Raw genomic sequence first — 14,582 nt, 5'->3', positions numbered from 1 at the left:
AAAAAAGTTATTAACTGGGGCCCCTGGGTGGCTTAGTTAGTTAAGTGCTGGGCTCTTGGTTTTGGCTCAGGTTGTGATCTCAGGGTTGTGAGACTGAGACCTACATCTGGCTCTATGCACAACATGAAGTCTGCTTAAGACTCTCTCTCCCTCGGCCCCACCCCCCGCCCTCTCTGTCTTGAAATAAATAAGTAATAAGTAAATCTTTTTAAAAAAATTTACTGGGTAAAAGATGCAACATAATACTGAAGATTGGAAAAGCAAGTCATGCCGTGAAAGATGGTATCTGCTTCAACAAACCAAACTTGAAAAGCAATTTTCAAGGTCGTTAACTTTATCCTAGTACCTGTTCAGTGTACTGGCCCATAATGCTAATGTTGAGCAAGTTTTCTTATTAATGAATGGTCAATAGACAAAAGAACTAAAGAAGTTAGATGTGGCCATTGTAGAAGCTATGATACAAAGAAAATGAATATAGATTGCATCTGTAAGGAATTTCGCAAATTCCACAAAACAAGGAACTATATTTTTAATGATTTTTGTTTATTTATTTGACAGAGAGATCACAAGTAGGCAGAACGGCAGGCAGAAAGAGAAGGGGAAACAGGCTCCCTGCTGAGCAGAGAGCCCAACGTGGGGCTCGATCCCAGGACCCTGAGATCATGACCTGAGCTGAAGGCATAGGCTTAACCCACTGAGCCACCCAGGCACCCTAAAACAAGGAACTATTAAAAAGAACCAAAAGGTCAGAAAAATACAATTAAAGGAAGAAGTATAAAGTTACTTACAATTTATTTCCTTTAAATAACAAGTACCTTTTAGTATATATCCTATGCAATAGTTTTCTTTTATATCAATATACATAGATATAAACGATTAGCTGGCAACCCTCCTCATGGATGATCTGAGGTATTATATGTAATCCATTTAATTAGGGTCTTTTGAAAGGTTTATCCCCAATAATCTTTTTTTTTTTTTTTTAAGATTTTATTTATTTACTTGACAGAGACCACAAGTAGGCAGAGAGGCAGGCAGAGGCAGCGGCGGGGGGCGGGGGTGCGGCGGGGAGCAGGCTCCCTGCTGAGCAGAGAGCCCAATGCGGGCCTCAATCCCAGGATCCCAGGATCACAACCAGAGCCGAAGGCAGAGGCTTTAACCTACTGAGCCACCCAGGTGCCCCAATAATCTTTTTTTCAATGGAGGTACAATTTCTTTAGAATAAAATGGGTAAGAGAATGTATAGTTCAATCAGTTTTGACGAAGTATATAGTTGTAGGATCATTGCTTCCCGGTCAGGACTCAGAACGTTTCTATGACTATAGGAAGTTTCCTGGGGCCCCTTAGCAGTCAAATTCCCCACCCTGACCCCAGGCAACCATTGATTAGATCCTAATAGCCATAGATTAGTTTTGTCTTTTTTTGAGATTTACGTAAACAGAATCAACATCATGAGTTGACATTGATTTAACTTGTTGTATGTATTGGTGGACTATTCCTTTTTATTGATGGGTGGTATTCCATAGTTTGAACATAACAATTTATCCATTTACTAGTTGATTGACATTTGAGTTGTTTCCAGTTTGGAGAAATTACGTATAAACTCCTATAAACCTGTTAATTCTTCATGTGACCATATGTTTTAATTTTGCATGGGTAAATACTTGGGAGTGGAATTGCTGCATCACAAGGTATGTGTATATTTATTTATCCTTTTTTTTTATTTGTCAGAGAGAGAGAGAGTGCAAGAACAGGCAGGGGAAGCACCAAGTAGAGGGAGAAGCAGGCTCCCCGCTGGGCCAGGAGCCCAATGCGGGACTGATTCCAGGACCCCGTATTTATATATCTTTATAAAAAGCCATTGGAAAAAGAAAAAAAAAAAGCCATTGGAATGCCTGGGTGGCCCAGGCGGTTAAGCATCTGTCTTCCTTGGGCTCCAGTCATGATTTCAGGGTCCTGAGATCAAGTTCCACATCAGGCTCCTTCCTCAGTGGGGAGTCTGCTCCTCCCTCTGTCTGTTGCTCCTCCTGCTTGTGCTCTTTCTCTGACAAATAAATCAATAATATCTTTAAAAAATAAATAAAAAACCAACAGTTTTCCAAGGTGGTTGTGCCATTTTACACTTGTAGTTGCTCCACATCCTCACTAACACTTACCAGAATCGATCTTTAATTTTAGCCATTCTCCTGGGTATGCAGTGGTTCCCACTGCGGTTTTAATTTCCATTTTTCCCTAGTAATTAATGATGTGGGGTACCTTTTCATGTTCTATTTACTAGCTGAGTTTCTTCAGCTGTGAAGTGACTTTCAAGTATTTTGTCCACTTTAAAAAATTGGGTTGTTTGTATTTTATTGCTGAGTTAAAGGAATTTTGTATATATTTTGGATATGTATCATTTCTTGGATATATGCATGAGGAAAAGACACTCTCTGGTGCTCTAGTGGTTAAGATTAAGATGCAATGGGAACATTTTCTCCCAGTTGGGGGTTGCATTTTCATTTTCTGAAGGGTGTCTTTTGTGGAGGAGAATGTTTTAATTTTCATGAAACTTAATTTTTTTCCCATTTATTTAAGAGGTAATTGTGGCTGGCTATGGTGTCTGGGAGTAGGGGAACAGCATGAGTTAACAAAGGCCTGGACCAGCTACAAGACCCTACCTGGATAAGGATTCCCCTTCCCTCAATACCTCAAATACTTCAGAATCCTGAAGATGCAAAGTAATGAAAGTTTGAACATATTAGATTTTGAATTTCTTTTAGCAAGGCTATTTCATAACTGCCTATGGTGGTCTGGAAGGCTACTGAGAAGCGACCTTTGTGCAGGGGGCCAGAGGATGAATGATAATAAAGAGCTATTATTCGAGAACAAAGTGGTCTAAGCACCTTTCATGAAAACTTTGTTGGTGGGCAACCTCCAAGATGGCCTCCAGTGATCATCAGCTCCTTTATTCATACCTCGGTATGTAGTCTTCTCCAACACTGAATCATTTCTGGCCTGTGAGCACCAGAGTTTGGCAAAAGTCACACTGTATGACTTCCAAAGCTTAGTCATTAAGGATATATGCACTTGTTCTAGAAAGAGGCAGCTGCCATTCTGTGAGGACACTCAAGAAGCTCTATTAAGAGGAACCTAGGTGGCTCAGTCAGTTAAGTGTCTGCCTTCTGCTCAGGTCACGAACTCAAGGTCCTGGGATTGAGCCCCAGGTCAGGAGGTCAGGCTCCTTGCTCAGCAAGGGGAGTCTACTTCTCCCTCTCCCTCTGCCCTCCTGCTTGTGCTCTCTCTCTCTCAAATAAATAAAATCTTAAAAAAAAATAAGCTATGTTAAGAGACCTACATGATGAGAAACTGAGGTCTCTTATCAAAACCCAACATCAACTTGCCAGTCATGTGACTGTGTTATCCTGGAAGCATATCTTTCATCCCATGAAACCTTCAGATGACTACAGTCTCAGTTGACATCCTGACTGCAGCAGCTCAGAGACCCAGTGGTAGGAAACAATCTGCTCCTGAATTTCTTTTTTTTTTTTTTTTTTTAAAGATTATTTATTTATTTATTTGACAGAGAGAGATGACAAGCAGGCAGAGAGGCAGGCAGAGAGAGGGGAGGAAGCAGGCTCCCTGCTGAGCAGAGAGCCCGATGCAGGGCTCGATCCCAGGACCCTGGGATCATGACCTGAGCCAAAGGCAGCGGCTTAACCCACTGAGCCACCCAGGCGCCCCTGCTCCTGAATTTCTGACCCACAAAAACTGCTTCAGGTAATAAAAGGGGTTTTGTTGTGGTGGTTATTATAAGTCACTGCAGTTAAAACAAAACAAAAAACAAGTCACTGCAGTTGGGGGTAATTTTTAATGCAGCAATAGATAACTAATATATCTCACTATAATTTTAAAAGATAAGAATTAGGGATATTTCCTATATACAAATAACAAAACTGAGCTTCAGAAAGAGTAAGTGGCTTGCCCAAATAAGTACCAGAACAGGTTTTTTCTCTTGACAATTTTTTCACAATTTCCATGGAGAAACAATAAAGAAAAAATCATAGCTCAGATAGCTCCCAAATCTCCTCAGCCCTCCTTGAGCCTGTTTTTATTTTATTTTTAAAAAGATTTTATTTATTTATTTTTTAAAAGATTTTATTTATTTATTTGACAGACAGAGATCACAAGTAGGCAGAGAGGCAGGCAGAGAGAAAGGGAAGCAGGCTCCCTGCTGAGAAGAGAGCCCGATGCGGGGCTTAATCCCAGGACCCTGGGATCATGACCTGAGCTGAAGGCAGAGGCTTTAACCCACTGAGCCACCCAGACGCCCCTTAAAAGGTTTTATTTATTTGAGAGAGAGAGAGCATGGGGTGGGAGAGAGGGCCAGAGGGAGAGGGAGAAAGAATCTCAAGCAGACTCTGCACTGAGCACGGAGCCCTTACAGGCTCACAACCCTGAGACCATGACCTGAGCCAAAAAGAAGAGTCAGATGTTCAAACCGACTGAGCTACCCAGGTCCCTAAACCTCTTTTATTCTTCCCCAGTGTTTCCATTGTAATTTCTCACAAACCCTCAGGCCTGATCAACTTCATATCCCGTCATTTGGCAGTGTTCACTAAGCAAAGCAAATGCTGGCTACATTAGAACTGAGTTTTGATTCTAGCTCTGTCTTTCCCCATTGCCCCTTTCCTAATCATTGCGTTCTAGAATCATTTTCTAGGAAGAGAATAAGAGAAGAGAATTAGAGGCAGAGAAAACAATGAATGCAAAGAAGTGAGGGTTTGACAGAAACCCGCTGCTTCTGAGGGAGCAGATGGACAGTGGTTCGATGTGGGTAGAGATAAGACTTCCTGGAAAAGGAGGTGGTGGGTGAGGCAGGAAAGAAGCTGGTAGTCAGTGTGGAGAAACCTATAAGCCAGGCCAACAATTTTGGATTTTTCTACAGGAAAAGACTAGGTGGATGAAAGACGTGTTTTTTTCCTGAAGTTTTCAAAAGACCCTTTGGTGGTTTAGCAGACACTGTTGGTGCTCCTTGGCATGTACCACTTCCCTGCCTGTTGGCCCACCTTCCATATCAGCAGGCTGTTATAAATACCCTGAGTTCTTGCTCCCTACGTAGGATGACTCCAAGGCACATACTCCACAGTGTTTCTGAAGGCTCCTCAGTAGGACTGAACTTCTGTTGCCCACAGTGATTACTTGCTTGAGAATGGGCACTTCATTGGCTGCTTTCCTTGCCTGGAATCTCTTCCCCACTCTCCAGCTGGGTTTTCCTGGTATTATCTCCCAAAATAGGTACTTGTGCTCAAATTCTTATCTCAGGATTTCCTTCTGAGCAAGAGGAAAAGGAGGACTACAAAATGAAACAGATGTATTAGGAGGTAATATAGCCCACGTTTATTCAAATGCTCACGACAATGTTAATTTCTCCCAAATTACTCTATGAGCTAAATGCAATGTCCAACAAAATTCTAACAGGATATTTTTAATGGAACTTAACTGATCTCTACGGTCATTAACAACAAAGCTGGTTATGGAAGAGAAGAACGAGGAGAGGGACCTTGCCCTACCAACTAGTTGGATTTGTTATAAAGCTATTAGTAAAGATTTACTCTAAAGCTATCGTAATGGCACACAGAGGGGCAAACAGATCTAAACATATATTAGACCTTGCTGTGTAATAAACAGGGTATGACAAAGCATGGGGAAATCGGTGGACTATTCAATAAACAGTGCTGAATAACTGACTACCATTTGCAAAGAATTAAATCTTGATTTGACATAATTACAAAATAAACTGCAGATAATTTAAATATGAAAAACTGATACTTCAAATTATTAGAGAATATCTTTATAATTCAGGGAAAGGGAAGGACTTCTTGAAAAGGCAAAAAATGGAAATCTACAAATTTGATCAAATCAAAACTTAAAACATATGTACAAAAACACATGGTCACCATCCATGCTATAACATGGGTGTAACCTGAAAGGATTATACTAAGTGAAAGATGCCAGTTACAAAACATTGCACATTGTAGGATTCCATTATTTTAAAAGATTTATTTTTATTTTATTTTATTTATTTGAGAGAGAGAGAGAGAGAGAGAGAGAATGAGAGAGAAAGCATGAGCGGGGAGAGGTAGAAGCACACTTTCTGCCGAGCACGGAGCCCGATGCAGGGCCTGATCCCAGGATTCACCCCGACCCAAGGTGAAGGCAGATGCCCCATTGACTGAGCCACCCAGGCACCCCAAAATATTTATTTATTTATTTGAAAGCGAGAGAGAGAAAGAGCATAACTAGGATGGGGAGGGGCAGAGGGAGAGAGAGACAAGCAGACTCCCTCTTGAGAGGGGAGCCCCATGCAGGGCTGAACCCCATGCAGCCCAGAACCCGAAGATCATCACCTGAGCTGAAAGCAAGACTCAGACACTTAACTGACTGAGCCACCCAGGCGCCTCTGTATGATTCCATTTTTATGAAAGTTTCAAAGTAAGCAAATCTATAGAGACAGAAGGGAGATTAGTAGTTGCCAGGGGCTGGGAGGAGAGGCAGAATGAACAGTGACTGCTAATAACTACAGGATTTCTTTTAGAGATGATAAACATCCTCTAAAATTAGACTGTGGTGATGGCTGCACCACTCTGTGACTCCAAAACCCAATGAATTGTACACTTTATTTTTTTTTAAAGATTTTATTTATTTATTTGTCAGAGAGAGAGTGAGTGAGAGCGAGCACAGGTATACAGAGTGGAAGGAAGAGTCAGAGGGAGAAGCAGGCTCCCTGTGGAGCAAGGAGCCCGATGTGGGACTCGATACCAGGACGCTGGGATCATGACCCGAGCCGAAGGCAGCTGCTCAACCAACTGAGCCACCCACGCGTCCCGGATTGTACACTTTAAATGGGTGAATTCTATGGTATGTGAATTATTTCTCAATATAGCTTTTTTTTTTTTTTAAAGGCAAGACACACACTGGGAGGAGATATTTGCAATGAATATCACTGACAGATTGTATAAAAGAATTCTGTAAAGCAATAAAAATGACAAACCACCCAATATAAAAATGCACAAAGAGGTGGCAATTCAAAGATGCAGAAACTCAATAAACATACATAAATTTGCTCAACATCATTAGGAATGAGGGAAAAGAAAATTAAAATAATGAGATACTATCATACCCATTAATTTGGAAAATAATATTTTTTGGGGGGAGGGAGCAATATTTAAAAGCTTGACATTATTTTGTGTTGCCAGAATATGGAAAAATGGAAACTCTTACACACTTTTGGCGGGAGTATAAAATGATATACCTTGGACAGGCAACTTAATAATATTTACTAAAGTAGAAGATGTTTGCATGTCTGTATAAGCCAGCAACCCTACTTCTAAAGAACTCTTGGGACGCAGGGTCCTGGGATCATGACCTGAGCCGAAGACAGCTGCTTAACCAACTGAGCCACCCAGGCGTCCCCGTATTAGAATTTTCTAGAGAAACCATACATACAAATGTATACTCATATATATGTATGTATATACATACACACACACACATAAATGAACTATTATGAGGAATTGGTTCATGCAGTTAATGGAGGCTAAGAATTCTCATGATCTGCTGTCTGCAAGTTGGAGACCCAGGAAACCTGGTGGCATAGTTCCAGCCTGAGTCTGAGGCCTGAGAATCGGGAGCGTTGATAGCTTAAAAATTCCAGTCTCAGAGCAGAAGACTGATGTCCTAGCTCATTCAGCCAGGTAGAGTGAATTCTTCCTCCATCTTTTGTTCTATTTGCGCTCTCAATGGATTAGATGATGCCCACCCACATTGGGAGGGCAATTTTCTTCCCTCTGTCTTCTGATTAAAATGTTAATCTAGTCTAGAAACATTCTCACGGACACACCTAAAATTATTATGTAACCAAGTATCTGGGCAACCTGTAATCCAGTCTAGCTGAGACATAAAATTATCACAATGCCACCGAGGTAAATTAAAATAAACATACATGTGAAATGATACTTTGTATATTGCAGCAAAAGTATAAAAACATGACAGTTGCAGGGTGCCTGGCTGGCTCATTTGGGAAAGCATGCAACTCTTGATCACCTGGCCGTGAGTTCAGGGCCTACCTTGGGTATTAACAAACAAACAAAAAAACATGATAGTTGCTGTTATTGAGACAGGGGAAGGCAAACTTGGTGTATACCTCATCTACAGTGTTGTAGTTCTTTGAAAGAAGATTTGATTGAAATAGGACAAAATATCAGCATTTGTCCATTTAGGTGAGTGGTACCAGGTATTTATTATACAAACTTTTGTTTTCATCATACACTTCACTATGAAATATAAACTCCCCCACAGAAAATAGACAAATGAGGGGCACCTGGGTGGCTCAGTGGGTTAAGTCTCTGCCTTCAGCTCAGGTCATGATCTCAGGGCCCCACATCAGGCTATCTGCTCAGCAGGGAGCCTGCTTTCCTCTCTCTCTTTCTCTCTGCCTGCCTCTCTGCCTACTTGTGATCCCTCTCTGTTAAATAAATAAAATCTTAAAAAAAAAAAAAAAAGAAAGAAAATGGACAAATGCTATAAATAGGAAATTTACAAAGGAATAAATACAAATGGCCAAAAAGAAAAAAAAAAGATGAAAATATGTTCAGCCCGACCAGAAATCCAGGAAAGGAAAATTAAAACAACTATAAGATTGATTTTTGCTTATAAAATTAACTTATCCTAAAAATATAATAGCTAGTATAGAGAAATGAACTTTCTGATACCTGCTGAATAGAGTACAAATGGGCACAGTCTTGCTGGAGGGGGCTTTGGCAAAATATATATAACAGGTTTTCAAATCCATTTTTAATTTAGCTTGAATGTTAGACTGATTAGGGTTATACTATGTTGTGAGTAAGTGTACCCTTTAAAAATTAACCCTGTAAAAGTTAAAACCACTAAAACAGTAGTTTAACCTGGGTAGAAGATTGTATCTTCCTATATCTCATGGCAATCTGAGAAACCAGGGCCCCTTCTAACTTATGGTTCTGCCGGCCTGCATTTCCCAGGTCACCTCACAGCGCCTAATGGCTGTTCCTGTACCAGCCATCGAATATGCATTCAATCCAGCAGAGTAGGGGAAGGACAAAGAGGAAGGAGCAAAGGGTGACACTAGCTTTCTCCTCAGGAAGCTTCCAAATGATAGTTTGCCTTCCTTTGGTGTCCAGAACCTCCTTAAAGGGCCATACCTCGTTAGAAGGGAGTCTGAGAAATTCAATTTTTATTCTGGATCAGCAAGATTATCTTGTCCGTTTCTCTTTTCGGTAAAGGAAGGGGGGAAAATGGAAAGAAGTAGCAGTATTTGCTCTGTGGATACGAAGAAAACATTGTAATTTTATTTTCATATGGTCTCTCACGTGCGCTTTGTTAGATGATGTTGGCATCCCTGCCAGATCCCATAACCTAGCTAGCACACCGAATCCTAGTTGGAGTTAGTTTTGATCTCGGATCATAGCTGCACCTTTCTTCAGAGAATTGCCTTTGGCCTAGAGTTGCCACCTCACAAAGAAATGCCTGGGAGCTTATACCCACCCCAGGGAAGAGGGAGACAACCAAGATTTACTGACACAGGGGTAAAAAAAGCCTAGCTCTTGCCTCAAGGAGGATAACTCCGTGATAGGATTCTCACTTCAGAGCTCTCCTGTGGAATTAGGCTGAAACCAGGCTTGAGCTGAGATCCCATTCTTTACTCTCTCCCTGATACACATTTTTCACTCCTGATCTTCTTCCTTCCCTTCTTTCTTTCTTTTTTTTTTTTTTATCCCTGTCTTACCTCCTTCCTGACATGTTTCTCCTGAGAACACTTTCTCAGTAAATTAGGTACACAAGAATCCCCACCTTAAGCTCTGCTTTTAGGGGAACTTGACCCAAGACAAGTCTCATCTACTGGGTAATCGGAAAAAAATGAAGTTTGCCCTGTTGAGCAAACTTAATCTAATATAATTATTTGTACAGTTCTTTTAGGTTATGCCTAGTTCCTAGAATAGAATGGATTGTTATTCCTAGTCCTTTATTCCTTCCCTGACATACTTATTCATTCCTTCCCCGTGGACTTTGCACTTAGCTATGAGACTTATGTTGGTCAACCGATGTTATTAGATATGAGAAAACAGGCTTTAAAGATTTTATTTGAGAGAAAGTGGAGACAGAGAGAGTGCTAGCCGGGGTAGGGGTATAGAGAGAGGGAGAGAATGTCAGGCACATTCTGTGCTAAGCATGGATCCTGAGGCAGGGCTCAGTCTCACAACTCTGAGATCATGACCTGAGCCAAAACCAAGAGTTGGACCCTTAATCGATGAGAATAGAGGCTTTATTTTATTTTTGTAAGACTGACTGATTGATTCGTTGATTGATTTGACCGAGAGACAGAACACAAGCACGGGGAACAAGAGAGGGAGAAGCAGGCTTCCCACTGAGCAGGGAGCCCAAAGTGGGGCTCTATCTCAGGACCCTGGGATCATGACCTCAGCTGAGGTCAGACACTTAACTGACTGAGTCACCCAGGCGCCCTCTTTATTTGAGAGAGAGAGAGAGAGAGAGAGAGAGAGAGCACATGAGCGAGAGGCACAGAGGGAGGAGACAGAATCCTAAGCAGACTCTGAGCCAAGTGTGGAGTCCTGACGTGGGGCTTCATCCCATGACCCTGAGATCATGACCTGAGCAGAAACCAAGGGTCAGACACTTAGGCAATTGTGCCACTCAGGTGCTCTGAGAAAATGGGCTTTAAATGTGAGCATGGTTTGGCTTGGCCTTTTGCAATCATGTCTTCGGTCATGAAAAGAGAATATCATATTAACTGCTGGTCCCAGAACGAGGAGACTTGTGGAACTGACTTGAACTGTACCCATGGCCTGGAGCCAAGTCCAGTTGATCCTAATTAAAGCCAGTAGAGCTGCAACTGAACCTCAAACCTACGAATCTAAGATTGTTGTAAAAAGTCATTGTATTTTGAGATTGTTTATTGTAGAGCAGAAGCATGACTAAAATAATCTTTTTAGGGATGAATGTTCGGATTCTCAAGTTTTTACTTCCATCTTGTTCTCAAAGAAGATATCTGGATGACCAGGGGAAGGTGGACTTCTCTCCTACCTGCTGACATCCATAGCTGATAAAACCCATTTTCTTTCTCAGTTTGAGCTGGGTCTGGTGACTTAGTGTCTTGTTGACTTTTGCTTCCCGTTTGGACACTTCTGAGTCCCTGTCCTACCTCCTATGCCCCTCTCCTTAGTGATCTTCTAGCCAGCAGCTCTTGTTGCCCCATGCAGATCCTCACCCCTCAGCCCCCCCTCCCCCAGCTCTTAGCTAGCATTTGCTAGCTAATTCATGGGAATTACAAGAGCCCAGTAAAAACTGTATCCCTGCTTGGCCCCTCTGCCCATTGCTCTGAACCAGGTTCAAGCAGGTTCAAGCATCACTCTTCTACATGGCTTTCTCCTAGAACCCCAGTGTGGAATGGAGTGATTCCTCCTGCTTTGGGGGCCTCACTGAATTCTCAAACTATCTCTTCCTCCAGACTGAAGTCTAGAATGAGAGACTAAGGCTCATGCATTCCACATTCTCTCTCTGTGGCCCTCTTCTTCTCCATAATACCTTCAGGCCAAGGGCTAGGTTTTGAAAGCATACTATGGAAATAATGCTCCAATCTGGTAGTTCTTGATATGTCAAATGAAAGCTACGGGAATTTAGAAAATTATTTCCCTTTTGACAGTGCCTTCCTTTGAAGTCCATTGATTTGCAGCAAAACTCCCCTGGGTATGTCCAAAGATGAAAAAAAAAAATCTTCTTTGCTTATTTCCTGCAATAAATCAAATCCTCACCACCACGCCAATCCAATGGAAGAATTGTGGTAGATATGGCCAATTTTCTGCCCAGATCCCCCTTCAAGGAAGGACTTGCTGCCCAGCTACAGACAGCATGGTCAGCAGCCAGCCATTGCTCCTTCAGGGTCTGCCTTGGCCAGATATGATCACCAGTTGGCCCATGAACTGGACCTTGGCAAGGCTCCTCCCTCCTTCCCTAGTCCTTGGAATAGGTTCCACTTGCCTTTCGGGCTCCCAGAGATTACTCCAAGGGCATAGCCTTGAGATAGTGATGTGGTGTTGAGAATGCGTGCATGGTACATGTGACTGAACCCACTTAAGTCCTCGGTATAAACTTAGAAGATTTGGTGAGCAGGTGTGGGGATCTATTTGTCTTGCTGCTGCTCAAGACAAACCTTGTAAGTTCCCTTTGCTTATTAAAACTGCCCCCTGTCAACTTGGAGTGGCCTGCCTCTTTCTGTGGTCTCTCTCTGCCCTCTGCATTTGGGGAACAGTTTCAGATTACAGCTGGGATGCTCCCAAGGTCATAAATCAACACACTCTACTGGGCAGTACTCATTCAGAAGTTCCCTACTGGTCTGGCTGAGGCTTCATTAGGCCTGCACCACAGTTTGACTTCTTCCTTTTCCCAGTCTGGCTTTTCTCCCCCTTTTTGCTTTTTTTAAAGACTTTATTTATTTTTTTGAGGGAGAGTGAGAGAGAACATGCACAGAGGGAGAAGCAGACTCCCCACTGAGCAGGGAGCCTGATGCGGGACTCAATCCCAGGACCCTGAGATCATGACCTGAGCCAAAGGCAGATGCTTAACTGACTAAGCCACCTAGGGACCCTTCTGTCTCCTTCTTTCCTATAATAAATACACTGCACCCCAAATTCCATCTTAGAATCTAATTCCAACCTATGATATGGACACTTTGGGCTGCTCATAAAGATCCTGATACATACAAGGGAGTATTCTTTAGTCTCAAAAAGGAAATTCTGACACCTGTTACAGCATGGATGGATGTTGAGGACCTTATGTCAAGTGAAATAAGCCAGCCACAAAAAAAAAAAAAAACAAATACTGTATGATTCTACTTATATGGGGGACCCCAAGCAGTCATAGAGAAAGAAGGTCAAGTGATGGTTGCTAGGGTCAGGGGAGAGGGGGATATGGTTAGATACTGTTTAATAGGTATAGAGTTTTAGTTGGGTAAGATAAGAACCATTGTTGAGATGGCTTTTGTGATGGTTGTACAATAATGTGAGTGTAGTTAAGGCCACTGGACTACACACTTATAACTGGTAAATTTTATGTTATGTATATTTTATCACAACAAAAAACTGGCTTTAAAAAGTCAACTGTAAATCAAAGCACTACACACCAAAGGCAAGTTTATGAAATGTAAGGATGGCTAAATGTCAGGAAATCTTGGTGAGATGCTGAAAGTCTAAAGGACTTTCAGTCTAAAGGCCTTAATCTAAAGTCTTTAGGACTGGTTCTGTAAGAAAGTGCCCTCAAGGTGTATTTCAGCAGCTTTAGCCCAAAATGACTTTGGCACTGGAACACTTAACAAAAACATAAGAAATGGGGCAGAGATCATGCTTACTCTTTTCATATGACAGAGGCCTGGATGGTGACATTTCCAGGCGGAAAACTGAGGATGCTGAGGGACTGTACCAGTCTTCCCTGGTCCCTTTCAGAATACGGGGAGACTGTGGTAGAAGGGAACTGAAAGTTTCAAAGTGTTGATTGTGTCCATTAAATAAGCCATCATGTTTAAAATCACTATGACAGCATAATGCACAGGGCCCTGATTTTCCTAAAAATAAATGAGTGTTTGGGGCAACTGGGTGGCTCAATAAATTAAGCATCTTGTCGGAGGCAGGCCCCTGGCCAGGGTGGCCTCCGCCATTAAAAGATGGCGCCTGGCTAGTTGCCAGGTTAGGATTGCCTCGTGAGACTAAGCGGAACGCCCAAAGAGGAAGTAAACAGCATTGGTTGCTAGCGAAGTTGTTCGTTTAGGTGCACAGCCTGATTCGCTCGCTCCTGTACCCTGCTCGCTGATTGGTCATGTAAGCGTATATAAGTGTGTAGACTTGCGGAAATAAAGAGAGAGAAGATGCATCGGAACCAGGGTTCTTGTCGTCCTTGCGGGGCGAGGGCGATAAATGGCGCCGGCACCCGGGAACTAAATAAAGGAATCTTGCAAGGTAATCCGCAGGAAAGCGGGGAGTAAAGGTCCGCAGGTAAGCAGGGACATTAGCCACGTTCAAAAGTGGGAATTCCGTGGTAAAGCGGGGAGTAAAAATAGAAAAACCTTGCAAGGGAGAAGTCCGCAGGTAAGCGGGGTAAAACCACAACAAAGGTGGTGGGAAACTTGTACAAGACCGCAACAAGAAGCGGGGCGGCCATAGAGCCGGGATTTTCTTATCGAAACCGCAGGTAAGTGGGGAAGGGACCACGATCAAAGTGGTGGGAATCTTGTACAAGTCCGCAATAAGAAGCGGGATGGCCTTAGAGCCGGGCTATAGCGAGTCCGCAATAGAAGCGGGGTGGCCTTAGAGCCGGAATTTAGCGGTGAGTCTTTAACGTCTGGGTCTGTTGTCTGTGTGTTCATAATGGGATCTGAAGTATCTAAAGTGCGGTTGGAAGGGTCTTTAGAAGACCTGCTGAAAGCCAATGGAACTCCACTAAAAGCTAAAACTGCTCGGGCCTTTTTGAATACAGTGGAAAAGGCGGTTCCATGGTTCCTAGAT

The sequence above is a fragment of the Mustela nigripes genome, chromosome 7 (genome assembly GCF_022355385.1).
Source record: "Mustela nigripes isolate SB6536 chromosome 7, MUSNIG.SB6536, whole genome shotgun sequence".
Classification (NCBI taxonomy): Eukaryota; Metazoa; Chordata; class Mammalia; order Carnivora; family Mustelidae; genus Mustela; species Mustela nigripes.
This window is presented reverse-complemented; position numbering follows the sequence as displayed.